Here is a 23,812-nt window from a genome sequence, read left to right on the forward strand (position 1 = left end):
TGCCTTGGCGCCTCTCGAGGGCAATGAGAAATTTCTCCCTGTTTCTTCAGTTTCTTTTGCCTATTTGGAACTGAAGATCATGGTGGAAGGTCGATTTTCAGCGGAGACATGAATTCCGCCTTATAACATACAATTTCATGATAAAAACTCGTTTTTTCACGAAATTGGAAGTGAAAAAACGTTGCCTTGGTTTCTCTCCAGGATCGTGAGGTTTTTTTCCCGTTTCTTGAGTTCCTTTCACCTATTTGAAATTGAAAATCATGGGAGAATCCCAACTTTTAGCGGAGATATGAATTTCTGCATATAACATCCAATATCATGATAAAAACTCGTTATTTCACGAAATTGTAAGTGAAAACACGTTGCCTTGGCGTCTCTCGAGGGCAATGAGAAATTTCTCCCTGTTTCTTCAGTTTCTTTCGCCTATTTGGAACTGAAGATCATGGTGGAAGGTCGATTTTCAGCGGAGACATGAATTCCGCCTTATAACATACAATTTCATGATAAAAACTCGTTTTTTCACGAAATTGGAAGTGAAAAAACGCTGCCTTGGTTTCTCTCCAGGATCGTGAGGTTTTTTTCCCGTTTCTTGAGTTCCTTTTACCTATTTGAAATTGAAAATCATGGGAGAATCCCAACTTTTAGCGGAGATATGAATTTCTGCTTATAACATCCAATATCATGATAAAAACTCGTTATTTCACGAAATTGGAAGTGAAAAAACGTTGCCTTGGTTTCTCTCTAGGGTCGTGAGGTTTTTTTTTCCGTTTCTTGAGTTCTTTTTGCCTTTTTGAAATTGAAAATCATGGGAGAATCCAGACTTTTAGCGGAGATATGAATTTCTGCTTATAACATCCAGTATCATGATAAAAACTCGTTATTTCACGAAATTGTAAGTGAAAACACGTTGCCTTGGCGCCTCTCGAGGGCAATGAGAAATTTCTCCCTGTTTCTTCAGTTTCTTTTGCCTATTTGGAACTGAAGATCATGGTGGAAGGTCGATTTTCAGCGGAGACATGAATTCCGCCTTATAACATACAATTTCATGATAAACGGAGACATGAATTCCGCCTTATAACATACAATTTCATGATAAAAACTCGTTTTTTCACGAAATTGGAAGTGAAAAAACGTTGCCTTGGTTTCTCTCCAGGATCGTGAGGTTTTTTTCCCGTTTCTTGAGTTCCTTTTACGTATTTGAAATTGAAAATCATGGGAGAATCCCAACTTTTAGCGGAGATATGAATTTCTGCTTATAACATCCAATATCATGATAAAAACTCGTTATTTCACGAAATTGTAAGTGAAAACACGTTGCCTTGGCGTCTCTCGAGGGCAATGAGAAATTTCTCCCTGTTTCTTCAGTTACTTTTGCCTATTTGGAACTGAAGATCATGGTGGAAGGTCGATTTTCAGCGGAGACATGAATTTCGCCTTATAACATACAATTTCATGATAAAAACTCGTTTTTTCACGAAATTGGAAGTGAAAAAACGTTGCCTTGGTTTCTCTCCAGGGTCGGGAGTTTTTTTTACCGTTTCTTGAGTTCCTTTCGCCTTTTTGAAATTGAAAATCATGGGAGAATCCAGACTTTTAGCGGAGATATGAATTTCTGCTTATAACATGCAATATCATGATAAATACTCGTTTTTTCACGAAATTGGAAGTGAAAACACGTTGCCTTGGCGTCTCTGGAGGGCAATGAGAAATTTCTCCCTGTTTCTTCAGTTTCTTTCGCCTATTTGGAACTGAAGATCATGGTGGAAGGTCGATTTTCAGCGGAGACATGAATTTCGCCTTATAACATACAATTTCATGATAAAAACTCGTTTTTTCACGAAATTGAAAGTGAAAAAACGTTGCCTTGGTTTCTCTCTAGGGTCGTGAGGTTTTTTTTTCCGTTTCTTGAGTTCTTTTTGCCTTTTTGAAATTGAAAATCATGGGAGAATCCAGACTTTTAGCGGAGATATGAATTTCTGCTTATAACATCCAGTATCATGATAAAAACTCGTTATTTCACGAAATTGTCAGTGAAAACACGTTGCCTTGGCGTCTCTCGAGGTCAATGAGAAATTTCTCCCTGTGTCTTCAGTTTCTTTTGCCTATTTGGAACTGAAGATCATGGTGGAAGGTCGATTTTCAGCGGAGACATGAATTCCGCCTTATAACATACAATTTCATGATAAAAACTCGTTTTTTCACGAAATTGGAAGTGAAAAAACGTTGCGTTGGTTTCTCTCCAGGATCGTGAGGTTTTTTTCCCGTTTTTTGAGTTCCTTTTACCTATTTGAAATTGAAAATCATGGGAGAATCCAGACTTTTAGCGGAGATATGAATTTCTGCTTATAACATCCAATATCATGATAAAAACTCGTTATTTCACGAAATTGTAAGTGAAAACACGTTGCCTTGGCGTCTCTCGAGGGCAATGAGAAATTTCTCCCTGTTTCTTCAGTTTCTTTCGCCTATTTGGAACTGAAGATCATGGTGGAAGGTCGATTTTCAGCGGAGACATGAATTTCGCCTTATAACATACAATTTCATGATAAAAACTCGTTTTTTCACGAAATTGGAAGTGAAAAAACGTTGCCTTGGTTTCTCTCTAGGGTCGTGAGGTTTTTTTTTCCGTTTCTTGAGTTCTTTTTGCCTTTTTGAAATTGAAAATCATGGGAGAATCCAGACTTTTAGCGGAGATATGAATTTCTGCTTATAACATCCAGTATCATGATAAAAACTCGTTATTTCACGAAATTGTAAGTGAAAACACGTTGCCTTGGCGCCTCTCGAGGGCAATGAGAAATTTCTCCCTGTTTCTTCAGTTTCTTTTGCCTATTTGGAACTGAAGATCATGGTGGAAGGTCGATTTTCAGCGGAGACATGAATTCCGCCTTATAACATACAATTTCATGATAAAAACTCGTTTTTTCACGAAATTGGAAGTGAAAAAACGTTGCCTTGGTTTCTCTCCAGGATCGTGAGGTTTTTTTCCCGTTTCTTGAGTTCCTTTTACCTATTTGAAATTGAAAATCATGGGAGAATCCCAACTTTTAGCGGAGATATGAATTTCTGCTCATAACATCCAATATCATGATAAAAACTCGTTTTTTCACGAAATTGGAAGTGAAAACACGTTGCCTTGGCGTCTCTCGAGGGCAATGAGAAATTTCTCCCTGTTTCTTCAGTTTCTTTTGCCTATTTGGAACTGAAGATCATGGTGGAAGGTCGATTTTCAGCGGAGACATGAATTTCGCCTTATAACATACAATTTCATGATAAAAACTCGTTTTTTCACGAAATTGGAAGTGAAAAAACGTTGCCTTGGTTTCTCTCCAGGGTGGTGAGGTTTTTTTTTCCGTTTCTTGAGTTCTTTTTGCCTTTTTGAAATTGAAAATCATGGGAGAATCCAGACTTTTAGCGGAGATATGAATTTCTGCTTATAACATCCAGTATCATGATAAAAACTCGTTATTTCACGAAATTGTAAGTGAAAACACGTTGCCTTGGCGCCTCTCGAGGGCAATGAGAAATTTCTCCCTGTTTCTTCAGTTTCTTTTGCCTATTTGGAACTGAAGATCATGGTGGAAGGTCGATTTTCAGCGGACACATTAATTCCGCCTTATAACATACAATTTCATGATAAAAACTCGTTTTTTCACGAAATTGGAAGTGAAAAAACGTTGCCTTGGTTTCTCTCCAGGATCGTGAGGTTTTTTTCCCGTTTCTTGAGTTCCTTTTACCTATTTGAAATTGAAAATCATGGGACAATCCAGACTTTTAGCGGAGATATGAATTTCTGCTTATAACATCCAATATCATGATAAAAACTCGTTATTTCACGAAATTGTAAGTGAAAACACGTTGCCTTGGCGTCTCTCGAGGGCAATGAGAAATTTCTCCCTGTTTCTTCAGTTTCTTTCGCCTATTTGGAACTGAAGATCATGGTGGAAGGTCGATTTTCAGCGGAGACATGAATTCCGCCTTATAACATACAATTTCATGATAAAAACTCGTTTTTTCACGAAATTGGAAGTGAAAAAACGCTGCCTTGGTTTCTCTCCAGGATCGTGAGGTTTTTTTCCCGTTTCTTGAGTTCCTTTTACCTATTTGAAATTGAAAATCATGGGAGAATCCCAACTTTTAGCGGAGATATGAATTTCTGCTTATAACATCCAATATCATGATAAAAACTCGTTATTTCACGAAATTGGAAGTGAAAAAACGTTGCCTTGGTTTCTCTCTAGGGTCGTGAGGTTTTTTTTTCCGTTTCTTGAGTTCTTTTTGCCTTTTTGAAATTGAAAATCATGGGAGAATCCAGACTTTTAGCGGAGATATGAATTTCTGCTTATAACATCCAGTATCATGATAAAAACTCGTTATTTCACGAAATTGTAAGTGAAAACACGTTGCCTTGGCGCCTCTCGAGGGCAATGAGAAATTTCTCCCTGTTTCTTCAGTTTCTTTTGCCTATTTGGAACTGAAGATCATGGTGGAAGGTCGATTTTCAGCGGAGACATGAATTCCGCCTTATAACATACAATTTCATGATAAACGGAGACATGAATTCCGCCTTATAACATACAATTTCATGATAAAAACTCGTTTTTTCACGAAATTGGAAGTGAAAAAACGTTGCCTTGGTTTCTCTCCAGGATCGTGAGGTTTTTTTCCCGTTTCTTGAGTTCCTTTTACCTATTTGAAATTGAAAATCATGGGAGAATCCCAACTTTTAGCGGAGATATGAATTTCTGCTTATAACATCCAATATCATGATAAAAACTCGTTATTTCACGAAATTGTAAGTGAAAACACGTTGCCTTGGCGTCTCTCGAGGGCAATGAGAAATTTCTCCCTGTTTCTTCAGTTACTTTTGCCTATTTGGAACTGAAGATCATGGTGGAAGGTCGATTTTCAGCGGAGACATGAATTTCGCCTTATAACATACAATTTCATGATAAAAACTCGTTTTTTCACGAAATTGGAAGTGAAAAAACGTTGCCTTGGTTTCTCTCCAGGGTCGGGAGTTTTTTTTACCGTTTCTTGAGTTCCTTTCGCCTTTTTGAAATTGAAAATCATGGGAGAATCCAGACTTTTAGCGGAGATATGAATTTCTGCTTATAACATCCAATATCATGATAAATACTCGTTTTTTCACGAAATTGGAAGTGAAAACACGTTGCCTTGGCGTCTCTGGAGGGCAATGAGAAATTTCTCCCTGTTTCTTCAGTTTCTTTCGCCTATTTGGAACTGAAGATCATGGTGGAAGGTCGATTTTCAGCGGAGACATGAATTTCGCCTTATAACATACAATTTCATGATAAAAACTCGTTTTTTCACGAAATTGAAAGTGAAAAAACGTTGCCTTGGTTTCTCTCTAGGGTCGTGAGGTTTTTTTTTCCGTTTCTTGAGTTCTTTTTGCCTTTTTGAAATTGAAAATCATGGGAGAATCCAGATATTTAGCGGAGATATGAATTTCTGCTTATAACATCCAGTATCATGATAAAAACTCGTTATTTCACGAAATTGTAAGTGAAAACACGTTGCCTTGGCGTCTCTCGAGGTCAATGAGAAATTTCTCCCTGTGTCTTCAGTTTCTTTTGCCTATTTGGAACTGAAGATCATGGTGGAAGGTCGATTTTCAGCGGAGACATGAATTCCGCCTTATAACATACAATTTCATGATAAAAACTCGTTTTTTCACGAAATTGGAAGTGAAAAAACGTTGCGTTGGTTTCTCTCCAGGATCGTGAGGTTTTTTTCCCGTTTCTTGAGTTCCTTTTACCTATTTGAAATTGAAAATCATGGGAGAATCCAGACTTTTAGCGGAGATATGAATTTCTGCTTATAACATCCAATATCATGATAAAAACTCGTTATTTCACGAAATTGTAAGTGAAAACACGTTGCCTTGGCGTCTCTCGAGGGCAATGAGAAATTTCTCCCTGTTTCTTCAGTTTCTTTCGCCTATTTGGAACTGAAGATCATGGTGGAAGGTCGATTTTCAGCGGAGACATGAATTTCGCCTTATAACATACAATTTCATGATAAAAACTCGTTTTTTCACGAAATTGGAAGTGAAAAAACGTTGCCTTGGTTTCTCTCCAGGATCGTGAGGTTTTTTTCCCGTTTCTTGAGTTCCTTTTACCTATTTGAAATTGAAAATCATGGGAGAATCCAGACTTTTAGCGGAGATATGAATTTCTGCTTATAACATCCAGTATCATGATAAAAACTCGTTATTTCACGAAATTGTAAGTGAAAACACGTTGCCTTGGCGCCTCTCGAGGGCAATGAGAAATTTCTCCCTGTTTCTTCAGTTTCTTTTGCCTATTTGGAACTGAAGATCATGGTGGAAGGTCGATTTTCAGCGGAGACATGAATTCCGCCTTATAACATACAATTTCATGATAAAAACGCGTTTTTTCACGAAATTGGAAGTGAAAAAACGTTGCCTTGGTTTCTCTCCAGGATCGTGAGGTTTTTTTCCCGTTTCTTGAGTTCCTTTTACGTATTTGAAATTGAAAATCATGGGAGAATCCCAACTTTTAGCGGAGATATGAATTTCTGCTTATAACATCCAATATCATGATAAAAACTCGTTATTTCACGAAATTGTAAGTGAAAACACGTTGCCTTGGCGTCTCTCGAGGGCAATGAGAAATTTCTCCCTGTTTCTTCAGTTACTTTTGCCTATTTGGAACTGAAGATCATGGTGGAAGGTCGATTTTCAGCGGAGACATGAATTTCGCCTTATAACATACAATTTCATGATAAAAACTCGTTTTTTCACGAAATTGGAAGTGAAAAAACGTTGCCTTGGTTTCTCTCCAGGGTCGGGAGTTTTTTTTACCGTTTCTTGAGTTCCTTTCGCCTTTTTGAAATTGAAAATCATGGGAGAATCCAGACTTTTAGCGGAGATATGAATTTCTGCTTATAACATGCAATATCATGATAAATACTCGTTTTTTCACGAAATTGGAAGTGAAAACACGTTGCCTTGGCGTCTCTGGAGGGCAATGAGAAATTTCTCCCTGTTTCTTCAGTTTCTTTCGCCTATTTGGAACTGAAGATCATGGTGGAAGGTCGATTTTCAGCGGAGACATGAATTTCGCCTTATAACATACAATTTCATGATAAAAACTCGTTTTTTCACGAAATTGAAAGTGAAAAAACGTTGCCTTGGTTTCTCTCTAGGGTCGTGAGGTTTTTTTTTCCGTTTCTTGAGTTCTTTTTGCCTTTTTGAAATTGAAAATCATGGGAGAATCCACACTTTTAGCGGAGATATGAATTTCTGCTTATAACATCCAGTATCATGATAAAAACTCGTTATTTCACGAAATTGTCAGTGAAAACACGTTGCCTTGGCGTCTCTCGAGGTCAATGAGAAATTTCTCCCTGTGTCTTCAGTTTCTTTTGCCTATTTGGAACTGAAGATCATGGTGGAAGGTCGATTTTCAGCGGAGACATGAATTCCGCCTTATAACATACAATTTCATGATAAAAACTCGTTTTTTCACGAAATTGGAAGTGAAAAAACGTTGCGTTGGTTTCTCTCCAGGATCGTGAGGTTTTTTTCCCGTTTTTTGAGTTCCTTTTACCTATTTGAAATTGAAAATCATGGGAGAATCCAGACTTTTAGCGGAGATATGAATTTCTGCTTATAACATCCAATATCATGATAAAAACTCGTTATTTCACGAAATTGTAAGTGAAAACACGTTGCCTTGGCGTCTCTCGAGGGCAATGAGAAATTTCTCCCTGTTTCTTCAGTTTCTTTCGCCTATTTGGAACTGAAGATCATGGTGGAAGGTCGATTTTCAGCGGAGACATGAATTTCGCCTTATAACATACAATTTCATGATAAAAACTCGTTTTTTCACGAAATTGGAAGTGAAAAAACGTTGCCTTGGTTTCTCTCTAGGGTCGTGAGGTTTTTTTTTCCGTTTCTTGAGTTCTTTTTGCCTTTTTGAAATTGAAAATCATGGGAGAATCCAGACTTTTAGCGGAGATATGAATTTCTGCTTATAACATCCAGTATCATGATAAAAACTCGTTATTTCACGAAATTGTAAGTGAAAACACGTTGCCTTGGCGCCTCTCGAGGGCAATGAGAAATTTCTCCCTGTTTCTTCAGTTTCTTTTGCCTATTTGGAACTGAAGATCATGGTGGAAGGTCGATTTTCAGCGGAGACATGAATTCCGCCTTATAACATACAATTTCATGATAAAAACTCGTTTTTTCACGAAATTGGAAGTGAAAAAACGTTGCCTTGGTTTCTCTCCAGGATCGTGAGGTTTTTTTCCCGTTTCTTGAGTTCCTTTTACCTATTTGAAATTGAAAATCATGGGAGAATCCCAACTTTTAGCGGAGATATGAATTTCTGCTCATAACATCCAATATCATGATAAAAACTCGTTTTTTCACGAAATTGGAAGTGAAAACACGTTGCCTTGGCGTCTCTCGAGGGCAATGAGAAATTTCTCCCTGTTTCTTCAGTTTCTTTCGCCTATTTGGAACTGAAGATCATGGTGGAAGGTCGATTTTCAGCGGAGACATGAATTCCGCCTTATAACATACAATTTCATGATAAAAACTCGTTTTTTCACGAAATTGGAAGTGAAAAAACGCTGCCTTGGTTTCTCTCCAGGATCGTGAGGTTTTTTTCCCGTTTCTTGAGTTCCTTTTACCTATTTGAAATTGAAAATCATGGGAGAATCCCAACTTTTAGCGGAGATATGAATTTCTGCTTATAACATCCAATATCATGATAAAAACTCGTTATTTCACGAAATTGGAAGTGAAAAAACGTTGCCTTGGTTTCTCTCTAGGGTCGTGAGGTTTTTTTTTCCGTTTCTTGAGTTCTTTTTGCCTTTTTGAAATTGAAAATCATGGGAGAATCCAGACTTTTAGCGGAGATATGAATTTCTGCTTATAACATCCAGTATCATGATAAAAACTCGTTATTTCACGAAATTGTAAGTGAAAACACGTTGCCTTGGCGCCTCTCGAGGGCAATGAGAAATTTCTCCCTGTTTCTTCAGTTTCTTTTGCCTATTTGGAACTGAAGATCATGGTGGAAGGTCGATTTTCAGCGGAGACATGAATTCCGCCTTATAACATACAATTTCATGATAAACGGAGACATGAATTCCGCCTTATAACATACAATTTCATGATAAAAACTCGTTTTTTCACGAAATTGGAAGTGAAAAAACGTTGCCTTGGTTTCTCTCCAGGATCGTGAGGTTTTTTTCCCGTTTCTTGAGTTCCTTTTACCTATTTGAAATTGAAAATCATGGGAGAATCCCAACTTTTAGCGGAGATATGAATTTCTGCTTATAACATCCAATATCATGATAAAAACTCGTTATTTCACGAAATTGTAAGTGAAAACACGTTGCCTTGGCGTCTCTCGAGGGCAATGAGAAATTTCTCCCTGTTTCTTCAGTTACTTTTGCCTATTTGGAACTGAAGATCATGGTGGAAGGTCGATTTTCAGCGGAGACATGAATTTCGCCTTATAACATACAATTTCATGATAAAAACTCGTTTTTTCACGAAATTGGAAGTGAAAAAACGTTGCCTTGGTTTCTCTCCAGGGTCGGGAGTTTTTTTTACCGTTTCTTGAGTTCCTTTCGCCTTTTTGAAATTGAAAATCATGGGAGAATCCAGACTTTTAGCGGAGATATGAATTTCTGCTTATAACATCCAATATCATGATAAATACTCGTTTTTTCACGAAATTGGAAGTGAAAACACGTTGCCTTGGCGTCTCTGGAGGGCAATGAGAAATTTCTCCCTGTTTCTTCAGTTTCTTTCGCCTATTTGGAACTGAAGATCATGGTGGAAGGTCGATTTTCAGCGGAGACATGAATTTCGCCTTATAACATACAATTTCATGATAAAAACTCGTTTTTTCACGAAATTGAAAGTGAAAAAACGTTGCCTTGGTTTCTCTCTAGGGTCGTGAGGTTTTTTTTTCCGTTTCTTGAGTTCTTTTTGCCTTTTTGAAATTGAAAATCATGGGAGAATCCAGATATTTAGCGGAGATATGAATTTCTGCTTATAACATCCAGTATCATGATAAAAACTCGTTATTTCACGAAATTGTAAGTGAAAACACGTTGCCTTGGCGTCTCTCGAGGTCAATGAGAAATTTCTCCCTGTGTCTTCAGTTTCTTTTGCCTATTTGGAACTGAAGATCATGGTGGAAGGTCGATTTTCAGCGGAGACATGAATTCCGCCTTATAACATACAATTTCATGATAAAAACTCGTTTTTTCACGAAATTGGAAGTGAAAAAACGTTGCGTTGGTTTCTCTCCAGGATCGTGAGGTTTTTTTCCCGTTTCTTGAGTTCCTTTTACCTATTTGAAATTGAAAATCATGGGAGAATCCAGACTTTTAGCGGAGATATGAATTTCTGCTTATAACATCCAATATCATGATAAAAACTCGTTATTTCACGAAATTGTAAGTGAAAACACGTTGCCTTGGCGTCTCTCGAGGGCAATGAGAAATTTCTCCCTGTTTCTTCAGTTTCTTTCGCCTATTTGGAACTGAAGATCATGGTGGAAGGTCGATTTTCAGCGGAGACATGAATTTCGCCTTATAACATACAATTTCATGATAAAAACTCGTTTTTTCACGAAATTGGAAGTGAAAAAACGTTGCCTTGGTTTCTCTCCAGGATCGTGAGGTTTTTTTCCCGTTTCTTGAGTTCCTTTTACCTATTTGAAATTGAAAATCATGGGAGAATCCAGACTTTTAGCGGAGATATGAATTTCTGCTTATAACATCCAGTATCATGATAAAAACTCGTTATTTCACGAAATTGTAAGTGAAAACACGTTGCCTTGGCGCCTCTCGAGGGCAATGAGAAATTTCTCCCTGTTTCTTCAGTTTCTTTTGCCTATTTGGAACTGAAGATCATGGTGGAAGGTCGATTTTCAGCGGAGACATGAATTCCGCCTTATAACATACAATTTCATGATAAAAACGCGTTTTTTCACGAAATTGGAAGTGAAAAAACGTTGCCTTGGTTTCTCTCCAGGATCGTGAGGTTTTTTTCCCGTTTCTTGAGTTCCTTTTACCTATTTGAAATTGAAAATCATGGGAGAATCCCAACTTTTAGCGGAGATATGAATTTCTGCTTATAACATCCAATATCATGATAAAAACTCGTTATTTCACGAAATTGTAAGTGAAAACACGTTGCCTTGGCATCTCTCGATTGCAATGAGAAATTTTTCCCTATTTCTTCAGTTTCTTTTGCCTATTTGAAATTGAAAATCATGGCAGAATGTCGATTTTCAGCGGAGACATGAATTTCGCCTTATAACATACAATTTCATGATAAAAACTCGTTTTTTCACGAAATTGGAAGTGAAAAAACGTTGCCTTGGTTTTTCTCCAGGGTCGTGAGGTTTATTTTCCAGTTTCTTGAGTTCCTTTTGCCTATTTGAAATCAAAATTCATGGGAGAATCCCGACTTTTAGCGGAGATATGAATTTCTACTTATAACATCCGATATCATGATAAATACTCGTTTTTTCACGAAATTGGAAGTGAAAACACGTTGCCTTGGCGTCTCTCGAGGGCAATGAGAAATTTCTCCCTGTTTCTTCAGTTTCTTTCGCCTATTTGGAACTGAAGATCATGGTGGAAGGTCGATTTTCAGCGGAGACATGAATTCCGCCTTATAACATACAATTTCATGATAAAAACTCGTTTTTTCACGAAATTGGAAGTGAAAAAACGCTGCCTTGGTTTCTCTCCAGGATCGTGAGGTTTTTTTCCCGTTTCTTGAGTTCCTTTTACCTATTTGAAATTGAAAATCATGGGAGAATCCCAACTTTTAGCGGAGATATGAATTTCTGCTTATAACATCCAATATCATGATAAAAACTCGTTATTTCACGAAATTGGAAGTGAAAAAACGTTGCCTTGGTTTCTCTCTAGGGTCGTGAGGTTTTTTTTTCCGTTTCTTGAGTTCTTTTTGCCTTTTTGAAATTGAAAATCATGGGAGAATCCAGACTTTTAGCGGAGATATGAATTTCTGCTTATAACATCCAGTATCATGATAAAAACTCGTTATTTCACGAAATTGTAAGTGAAAACACGTTGCCTTGGCGCCTCTCGAGGGCAATGAGAAATTTCTCCCTGTTTCTTCAGTTTCTTTTGCCTATTTGGAACTGAAGATCATGGTGGAAGGTCGATTTTCAGCGGAGACATGAATTCCGCCTTATAACATACAATTTCATGATAAACGGAGACATGAATTCCGCCTTATAACATACAATTTCATGATAAAAACTCGTTTTTTCACGAAATTGGAAGTGAAAAAACGTTGCCTTGGTTTCTCTCCAGGATCGTGAGGTTTTTTTCCCGTTTCTTGAGTTCCTTTTACCTATTTGAAATTGAAAATCATGGGAGAATCCCAACTTTTAGCGGAGATATGAATTTCTGCTTATAACATCCAATATCATGATAAAAACTCGTTATTTCACGAAATTGTAAGTGAAAACACGTTGCCTTGGCGTCTCTCGAGGGCAATGAGAAATTTCTCCCTGTTTCTTCAGTTACTTTTGCCTATTTGGAACTGAAGATCATGGTGGAAGGTCGATTTTCAGCGGAGACATGAATTTCGCCTTATAACATACAATTTCATGATAAAAACTCGTTTTTTCACGAAATTGGAAGTGAAAAAACGTTGCCTTGGTTTCTCTCCAGGGTCGGGAGTTTTTTTTACCGTTTCTTGAGTTCCTTTCGCCTTTTTGAAATTGAAAATCATGGGAGAATCCAAACTTTTAGCGGAGATATGAATTTCTGCTTATAACATCCAATATCATGATAAATACTCGTTTTTTCACGAAATTGGAAGTGAAAACACGTTGCCTTGGCGTCTCTGGAGGGCAATGAGAAATTTCTCCCTGTTTCTTCAGTTTCTTTCGCTTATTTGGAACTGAAGATCATGGTGGAAGGTCGATTTTCAGCGGAGACATGAATTTCGCCTTATAACATACAATTTCATGATAAAAACTCGTTTTTTCACGAAATTGAAAGTGAAAAAACGTTGCCTTGGTTTCTCTCTAGGGTCGTGAGGTTTTTTTTTCCGTTTCTTGAGTTCTTTTTGCCTTTTTGAAATTGAAAATCATGGGAGAATCCAGACTTTTAGCGGAGATATGAATTTCTGCTTATAACATCCAGTATCATGATAAAAACTCGTTATTTCACGAAATTGTAAGTGAAAACACGTTGCCTTGGCGTCTCTCGAGGTCAATGAGAAATTTCTCCCTGTGTCTTCAGTTTCTTTTGCCTATTTGGAACTGAAGATCATGGTGGAAGGTCGATTTTCAGCGGAGACATGAATTCCGCCTTATAACATACAATTTCATGATAAAAACTCGTTTTTTCACGAAATTGGAAGTGAAAAAACGTTGCGTTGGTTTCTCTCCAGGATCGTGAGGTTTTTTTCCCGTTTCTTGAGTTCCTTTTACCTATTTGAAATTGAAAATCATGGGAGAATCCAGACTTTTAGCGGAGATATGAATTTCTGCTTTCAACATCCAATATCATGATAAAAACTCGTTATTTCACGAAATTGTAAGTGAAAACACGTTGCCTTGGCGTCTCTCGAGGGCAATGAGAAATTTCTCCCTGTTTCTTCAGTTTCTTTCGCCTATTTGGAACTGAAGATCATGGTGGAAGGTCGATTTTCAGCGGAGACATGAATTTCGCCTTATAACATACAATTTCATGATAAAAACTCGTTTTTTCACGAAATTGGAAGTGAAAAAAAGTTGCCTTGGTTTCTCTCTAGGGTCGTGAGGTTTTTTTTTCCGTTTCTTGAGTTCTTTTTGCCTTTTTGAAATTGAAAATCATGGGAGAATCCAGACTTTTAGCGGAGATATGAATTTCTGCTTATAACATCCAGTATCATGATAAAAACTCGTTATTTCACGAAATTGTAAGTGAAAACACGTTGCCTTGGCGCCTCTCGAGGGCAATGAGAAATTTCTCCCTGTTTCTTCAGTTTCTTTTGCCTATTTGGAACTGAAGATCATGGTGGAAGGTCGATTTTCAGCGGAGACATGAATTCCGCCTTATAACATACAATTTCATGATAAAAACTCGTTTTTTCACGAAATTGGAAGTGAAAAAACGTTGCCTTGGTTTCTCTCCAGGATCGTGAGGTTTTTTTCCCGTTTCTTGAGTTCCTTTTACCTATTTGAAATTGAAAATCATGGGAGAATCCCAACTTTTAGCGGAGATATGAATTTCTGCTCATAACATCCAATATCATGATAAAAACTCGTTATTTCACGAAATTGTAAGTGAAAACACGTTGCCTTGGCGTCTCTCGAGGGCAATGAGAAATTTCTCCCTGTTTCTTCAGTTTCTTTTGCCTATTTGGAACTGAAGATCATGGTGGAAGGTCGATTTTCAGCGGAGACATGAATTTCGCCTTATAACATACAATTTCATGATAAAAACTCGTTTTTTCACGAAATTGGAAGTGAAAAAACGTTGCCTTGGTTTCTCTCCAGGGTCGTGAGTTTTTTTTACCGTTTCTTGAGTTCCTTTCGCCTTTTTGAAATGGAAAATCATGGGAGAATCCAGACTTTTAGCGGAGATATGAATTTCTGCTTATAACATCCAATATCATGATAAATACTCGTTTTTTCACGAAATTGGAAGTGAAAACACGTTGCCTTGGCGTCTCTCGAGGGCAATGAGAAATTTCTCCCTGTTTCTTCAGTTTCTTTCGCCTATTTGGAACTGAAGATCATGGTGGAAGGTCGATTTTCAGCGGAGACATGAATTTCGCCTTATAACATACAATTTCATGATAAAAACTCGTTTTTTCACGAAATTGGAAGTGAAAAAACGTTGCCTTGGTTTCTCTCCAGGGTCGTGATGTTTTTTTCCCATTTCTTGTGTTCCTTTTGCCTATTTGAAATTGAAAATCATGGGAGAATCCAGACTTTTAGCGGAGATATGAATTTCTGCTTATAACATCCAATATCATGATAAATACTCGTTTTTTCACGAAATTGGAAGTGAAAACACGTTGCCTTGGCGTCTCTCGAGGGCAATGAGAAATTTCTCCCTGTTTCTTCAGTTTCTTTCGCCTATTTGGAACTGAAGATCATGGTGGAAGGTCGATTTTCAGCGGAGACATGAATTTCGCCTTATAACATACAATTTCATGATAAAAACTCGTTTTTTCACGAAATTGGAAGTGAAAAAACGTTGCCTTGGTTTCTCTCCAGGGACGTGAGGTTTTTTTTCCCGTTTCTTGAATTCTTTTTGCCTTTTTGAAATTGAAAATCATGGGAGAATCCAGACTTTTAGCGAAGATATGAATTTCTGCTTATAACATCCAGTATCATGATAAAAACTCGTTATTTCACGAAATTGTAAGTGAAAACACGTTGCCTTGGCGTCTCTCGAGGGCAATGAGAAATTTCTCCCTGTTTCTTCAGTTTCTTTTGCCTATTTGGAACTGAAGATCATGGTGGAAGGTCGATTTTCAGCGGAGACATGAATTCCGCCTTATAACATACAATTTCATGATAAAAACTCGTTTTTTCACGAAATTGGAAGTGAAAAAACGTTGCCTTGGTTTCTCTCCAGGGTCGTGAGGTTTTTTTCCCATTTCTTGTGTTCCTTTTGCCTATTTGAAATTGAAAATCATGGGAGAATCCAGACTTTTAGCGGAGATATGAATTTCTGCTTATAACATCCAATATCATGATAAATACTCGTTTTTTCACGAAATTGGAAGTGAAAACACGTTGCCTTGGCGTCTCTCGAGGGCAATGAGAAATTTCTCCCTGTTTCTTCAGTTTCTTTTGCCTATTTGGAACTGAAGATCATGGTGGAAGGTCGATTTTCAGCGGAGACATGAATTTCGCCTTATAACTAACAATTTCATGATAAAAACTCGTTTTTTCACGAAATTGGAAGTGAAAAAACGTTGCCTTGGTTTCTCTCTAGGGTCGTGAGGTTTTTTTTCCGTTTCTTGAGTTCTTTTTGCCTTTTTGAAATTGAAAATCATGGGAGAATCCAGACTTTTAGCGGAGATATGAATTTCTGCTTATAACATCCAGTATCATGATAAAAACTCGTTATTTCACGAAATTGTAAGTGAAAACACGTTGCCTTGGCGCCTCTCGAGGGCAATGAGAAATTTCTCCCTGTTTCTTCAGTTTCTTTTGCCTATTTGGAACTGAAGATCATGGTGGAAGGTCGATTTTCAGCGGACACATGAATTCCGCCTTATAACATACAATTTCATGATAAAAACTCGTTTTTTCACGAAATTGGAAGTGAAAAAACGTTGCCTTGGTTTCTCTCCAGGATCGTGAGGTTTTTTTCCCGTTTCTTGAGTTCCTTTTACCTATTTGAAATTGAAAATCATGGGAGAATCCCAACTTTTAGCGGAGATATGAATTTCTGCTTATAACATCCAGTATCATGATAAAAACTCGTTATTTCACGAAATTGTAAGTGAAAACACGTTGCCTTGGCGCCTCTCGAGGGCAATGAGAAATTTCTCCCTGTTTCTTCAGTTTCTTTTGCCTATTTGGAACTGAAGATCATGGTGGAAGGTCGATTTTCAGCGGAGACATGAATTCCGCCTTATAACATACAATTTCATGATAAAAACGCGTTTTTTCACGAAATTGGAAGTGAAAAAACGTTGCCTTGGTTTCTCTCCAGGATCGTGAGGTTTTTTTCCCGTTTCTTGAGTTCCTTTTACCTATTTGAAATTGAAAATCATGGGAGAATCCCAACTTTTAGCGGAGATATGAATTTCTGCTTATAACATCCAATATCATGATAAAAACTCGTTATTTCACGAAATTGTAAGTGAAAACACGTTGCCTTGGCATCTCTCGATTGCAATGAGAAATTTTTCCCTATTTCTTCAGTTTCTTTTGCCTATTTGAAATTGAAAATCATGGCAGAATGTCGATTTTCAGCGGAGACATGAATTTCGCCTTATAACATACAATTTCATGATAAAAACTCGTTTTTTCACGAAATTGGAAGTGAAAAAACGTTGCCTTGGTTTTTCTCCAGGGTCGTGAGGTTTATTTTCCAGTTTCTTGAGTTCCTTTTGCCTATTTGAAATCAAAATTCATGGGAGAATCCCGACTTTTAGCGGAGATATGAATTTCTACTTATAACATCCGATATCATGATAAATACTCGTTTTTTCACGAAATTGGAAGTGAAAACACGTTGCCTTGGCGTCTCTCGAGGGCAATGAGAAATTTCTCCCTGTTTCTTCAGTTTCTTTCGCCTATTTGGAACTGAAGATCATGGTGGAAGGTCGATTTTCAGCGGAGACATGAATTCCGCCTTATAACATACAATTTCATGATAAAAACTCGTTTTTTCACGAAATTGGAAGTGAAAAAACGCTGCCTTGGTTTCTCTCCAGGATCGTGAGGTTTTTTTCCCGTTTCTTGAGTTCCTTTTACCTATTTGAAATTGAAAATCATGGGAGAATCCCAACTTTTAGCGGAGATATGAATTTCTGCTTATAACATCCAATATCATGATAAAAACTCGTTATTTCACGAAATTGGAAGTGAAAAAACGTTGCCTTGGTTTCTCTCTAGGGTCGTGAGGTTTTTTTTTCCGTTTCTTGAGTTCTTTTTGCCTTTTTGAAATTGAAAATCATGGGAGAATCCAGACTTTTAGCGGAGATATGAATTTCTGCTTATAACATCCAGTATCATGATAAAAACTCGTTATTTCACGAAATTGTAAGTGAAAACACGTTGCCTTGGCGCCTCTCGAGGGCAATGAGAAATTTCTCCCTGTTTCTTCAGTTTCTTTTGCCTATTTGGAACTGAAGATCATGGTGGAAGGTCGATTTTCAGCGGAGACATGAATTCCGCCTTATAACATACAATTTCATGATAAACGGAGACATGAATTCCGCCTTATAACATCCAATATCATGATAAATACTCGTTTTTTCACGAAATTGGAAGTGAAAACACGTTGCCTTGGCGTCTCTGGAGGGCAATGAGAAATTTCTCCCTGTTTCTTCAGTTTCTTTCGCTTATTTGGAACTGAAGATCATGGTGGAAGGTCGATTTTCAGCGGAGACATGAATTTCGCCTTATAACATACAATTTCATGATAAAAACTCGTTTTTTCACGAAATTGAAAGTGAAAAAACGTTGCCTTGGTTTCTCTCTAGGGTCGTGAGGTTTTTTTTTCCGTTTCTTGAGTTCTTTTTGCCTTTTTGAAATTGAAAATCATGGGAGAATCCAGACTTTTAGCGGAGATATGAATTTCTGCTTATAACATCCAGTATCATGATAAAAACTCGTTATTTCACGAAATTGTAAGTGAAAACACGTTGCCTTGGCGTCTCTCGAGGTCAATGAGAAATTTCTCCCTGTGTCTTCAGTTTCTTTTGCCTATTTGGAACTGAAGATCATGGTGGAAGGTCGATTTTCAGCGGAGACATGAATTCCGCCTTATAACATACAATTTCATGATAAAAACTCGTTTTTTCACGAAATTGGAAGTGAAAAAACGTTGCGTTGGTTTCTCTCCAGGATCGTGAGGTTTTTTTCCCGTTTCTTGAGTTCCTTTTACCTATTTGAAATTGAAAATCATGGGAGAATCCAGACTTTTAGCGGAGATATGAATTTCTGCTTTCAACATCCAATATCATGATAAAAACTCGTTATTTCACGAAATTGTAAGTGAAAACACGTTGCCTTGGCGTCTCTCGAGGGCAATGAGAAATTTCTCCCTGTTTCTTCAGTTTCTTTCGCCTATTTGGAACTGAAGATCATGGTGGAAGGTCGATTTTCAGCGGAGACATGAATTTCGCCTTATAACATACAATTTCATGATAAAAACTCGTTTTTTCACGAAATTGGAAGTGAAAAAACGTTGCCTTGGTTTCTCTCTAGGGTCGTGAGGTTTTTTTTTCCGTTTCTTGAGTTCTTTTTGCCTTTTTGAAATTGAAAATCATGGGAGAATCCAGACTTTTAGCGGAGATATGAATTTCTGCTTATAACATCCAGTATCATGATAAAAACTCGTTATTTCACGAAATTGTAAGTGAAAACACGTTGCCTTGGCGCCTCTCGAGGGCAATGAGAAATTTCTCCCTGTTTCTTCAGTTTCTTTTGCCTATTTGGAACTGAAGATCATGGTGGAAGGTCGATTTTCAGCGGAGACATGAATTCCGCCTTATAACATACAATTTCATGATAAAAACTCGTTTTTTCACGAAATTGGAAGTGAAAAAACGTTGCCTTGGTTTCTCTCCAGGATCGTGAGGTTTTTTTCCCGTTTCTTGAGTTCCTTTTACCTATTTGAAATTGAAAATCATGGGAGAATCCCAACTTTTAGCGGAGATATGAATTTCTGCTCATAACATCCAATATCATGATAAAAACTCGTTATTTCACGAAATTGTAAGCGAAAACACGTTGCCTTGGCGTCTCTCGAGGGCAATGAGAAATTTCTCCCTGTTTCTTCAGTTTCTTTTGCCTATTTGGAACTGAAGATCATGGTGGAAGGTCGATTTTCAGCGGAGACATGAATTTCGCCTTATAACATACAATTTCATGATAAAAACTCGTTTTTTCACGAAATTGGAAGTGAAAAAACGTTGCCTTGGTTTCTCTCCAGGGTCGTGAGTTTTTTTTACCGTTTCTTGAGTTCCTTTCGCCTTTTTGAAATTGAAAATCATGGGAGAATCCAGACTTTTAGCGGAGATATGAATTTCTGCTTATAACATCCAATATCATGATAAATACTCGTTTTTTCACGAAATTGGAAGTGAAAACACGTTGCCTTGGCGTCTCTCGAGGGCAATGAGAAATTTCTCCCTGTTTCTTCAGTTTCTTTCGCCTATTTGGAACTGAAGATCATGGTGGAAGGTCGATTTTCAGCGGAGACATGAATTTCGCCTTATAACATACAATTTCATGATAAAAACTCGTTTTTTCACGAAATTGGAAGTGAAAAAACGTTGCCTTGGTTTCTCTCCAGGGTCGTGATGTTTTTTTCCCATTTCTTGTGTTCCTTTTGCCTATTTGAAATTGAAAATCATGGGAGAATCCAGACTTTTAGCGGAGATATGAATTTCTGCTTATAACATCCAATATCATGATAAATACTCGTTTTTTCACGAAATTGGAAGTGAAAACACGTTGCCTTGGCGTCTCTCGAGGGCAATGAGAAATTTCTCCCTGTTTCTTCAGTTTCTTTCGCCTATTTGGAACTGAAGATCATGGTGGAAGGTCGATTTTCAGCGGAGACATGAATTTCGCCTTATAACATACAATTTCATGATAAAAACTCGTTTTTTCACGAAATTGGAAGTGAAAAAACGTTGCCTTGGTTTCTCTCCAGGGACGTGAGGTTTTTTTTCCCGTTTCTTGAATTCTTTTTGCCTTTTTGAAATTGAAAATCATGGGAGAATCCAGACTTTTAGCGAAGATATGAATTTCTGCTTATAACATCCAGTATCATGATAAAAACTCGTTATTTCACGAAATTGTAAGTGAAAACACGTTGCCTTGGCGTCTCTCGAGGGCAATGAGAAATTTCTCCCTGTTTCTTCAGTTTCTTTTGCCTATTTGGAACTGAAGATCATGGTGGAAGGTCGATTTTCAGCGGAGACATGAATTCCGCCTTATAACATACAATTTCATGATAAAAACTCGTTTTTTCACGAAATTGGAAGTGAAAAAACGTTGCCTTGGTTTCTCTCCAGGGTCGTGAGGTTTTTTTCCCATTTCTTGTGTTCCTTTTGCCTATTTGAAATTGAAAATCATGGGAGAATCCAGACTTTTAGCGGAGATATGAATTTCTGCTTATAACATCCAATATCATGATAAATACTCGTTTTTTCACGAAATTGGAAGTGAAAACACGTTGCCTTGGCGTCTCTCGAGGGCAATGAGAAATTTCTCCCTGTTTCTTCAGTTTCTTTTGCCTATTTGGAACTGAAGATCATGGTGGAAGGTCGATTTTCAGCGGAGACATGAATTTCGCCTTATAACTAACAATTTCATGATAAAAACTCGTTTTTTCACGAAATTGGAAGTGAAAAAACGTTGCCTTGGTTTCTCTCTAGGGTCGTGAGGTTTTTTTTTCCGTTTCTTGAGTTCTTTTTGCCTTTTTGAAATTGAAAATCATGGGAGAATCCAGACTTTTAGCGGAGATATGAATTTCTGCTTATAACATCCAGTATCATGATAAAAACTCGTTATTTCACGAAATTGTAAGTGAAAACACGTTGCCTTGGCGCCTCTCGAGGGCAATGAGAAATTTCTCCCTGTTTCTTCAGTTTCTTTTGCCTATTTGGAACTGAAGATCATGGTGGAAGGTCGATTTTCAGCGGACACATGAATTCCGCCTTATAACATACAATTTCATGATAAAAACTCGTTTTTTCACGAAATTGGAAGTGAAAAAACGTTGCCTTGGTTTCTCTCCAGGATCGTGAGGTTTTTTTCCCGTTTCTTGAGTTCCTTTTACCTATTTGAAATTGAAAATCATGGGAGAATCCCAACTTTTAGCGGAGATATGAATTTCTGCTTATAACATCCAATATCATGATAAAAACTCGTTATTTCACGAAATTGTAAGTGAAAACACGTTGCCTTGGCATCTCTCGATTGCAATGAGAAATTTTTCCCTATTTCTTCAGTTTCTTTTGCCTATTTGAAATTGAAAATCATGGCAGAATGTCGATTTTCAGCGGAGACATGAATTTCGCCTTATAACATACAATTTCATGATAAAAACTCGTTTTTTCACGAAATTGGAAGTGAAAAAACGTTGCCTTGGTTTTTCTCCAGGGTCGTGAGGTTTATTTTCCAGTTTCATGAAATCCTTTTGCCTATTTGAAATTAAAATTCATGGGAGAATCCCGACTTTTAGCGGAGATATGAATTTCTACTTATAACATCCGATATCATGATAAATACTCGTTTTTTCACGAAATTGGAAGTGAAAACACGTTGCCTTGGCGTCTCTCGAGGGCAAGGAGAAATTTCTCCCTGTGTCTTCAGTTTCTTTTGCCTATTTGGAACTGAAGATCATGGTGGAAGGTCGATTTTCAGCGGAGACATGAATTACGCCTTATAACATACAATTTCATGATAAAAACTCGTTTTTTCACGAAATTGGAAGTGAAAAAACGTTGCCTTGGTTTCTCTCCAGGATCGTGAGGTTTTTTTCCCGTTTCTTGAGTTCCTTTTACCTATTTGAAATTGAAAATCATGGGAGAATCCCAACTTTTAGCGGAGATATGAATTTCTGCTTATAACATCCAATATCATGATAAAAACTCGTTATTTCACGAAATTGGAAGTTCAAACACGTTGCCTTGGCATCTCTCGATTGCAATGAGAAATTTTTCCATATTTCTTCAGTTTCTTTTGCCTATTTGGAATTGAAAATCATGGCAGAATGTCGATTTTCAGCGGAGACGTGAATTTCGCCTTATAACATACAATTTCATGATAAAAACTCGTTTTTTCACGAAATTGGAAGTGAAAAAACGTTGCCTTGGTTTCTCTCCAGGGTCGTGAGTTTTTTTTACCGTTTCTTGAGTTCCTTTCGCCTTTTTGAAATTGAAAATCATGGGAGAATCCAGACTTTTAGCGGAGATATGAATTTCTGCTTATAACATCCAATATCATTATAAAAACTCGGTATTTCACGAAATTGTAAGTGAAAACACGTTGCCTTGGCGTCTCTCGAGGGCAATGAGAAATTTCTCCCTGTTTCTTCAGTTTCTTTTGCCTATTTGGAACTGAAGATCATGGTGGAAGGTCGATTTTCAGCGGAGACATGAATTTCGCCTTATAACATACAATTTCATGATAAAAACTCGTTTTTTCACGAAATTGGAAGTGAAAAAACGTTGCCTTGGTTTCTCTCAAGGGTCGTGAGTTTTTTTTACCGTTTCTTGAGTTCCTTTCGCCTTTTTGAAATTGAAAATCATGGGAGAATCCAGACTTTTAGCGGAGATATGAATTTCTGCTTATAACATCCAATATCATGATAAATACTCGTTTTTTCACGAAATTGGAAGTGAAAACACGTTGCCTTGGCGTCTCTCGAGGGCAATGAGAAATTTCTCCCTGTTTCTTCAGTTTCTTTCGCCTATTTGGAACTGAAGATCATGGTGGAAGGTCGATTTTCAGCGGAGACATGAATTTCGCCTTATAACATACAATTTCATGATAAAAACTCGTTTTTTCACGAAATTGGAAGTGAAAAAACGTTGCCTTTGTTTCTCTCTAGGGTCGTGAGGTTTTTTTTTCCGTTTCTTGAGTTCTTTTTGCCTTTTTGAAATTGAAAATCATGGGAGAATCCAGACTTTTAGCGGAGATATGAATTTCTGCTTATAACATCCAGTATCATGATAAAAACTCTCTATTTCACGAAATTGTAAGTGAAAACACGTTGCCTTGGCGCGTCTCGAGGGCAATGAGAAATTTCTCCCTGTTTCTTCAGTTTCTTTTGCCTATTTGGAACTGAAGATCATGGTGGAAGGTCGATTTTCAGCGGAGACATGAATTCCGCCTTATAACATACAATTTCATGATAAAAACTCGTTTTTTCACGAAATTGGAAGTGAAAAAACGTTGCCTTGGTTTCTCTCCAGGATCGTGAGGTTTTTTTCCCGTTTCTTGAGTTCCTTTTACCTATTTGAAATTGAAAATCATGGGAGAATCCCAACTTTTAGCGGAGATATGAATTTCTGCTTATAACATCCAATATCATGATAAAAACTCGTTATTTC

This window comes from Venturia canescens, chromosome 3 (assembly GCF_019457755.1).
Source record: "Venturia canescens isolate UGA chromosome 3, ASM1945775v1, whole genome shotgun sequence".
Classification (NCBI taxonomy): Eukaryota; Metazoa; Arthropoda; class Insecta; order Hymenoptera; family Ichneumonidae; genus Venturia; species Venturia canescens.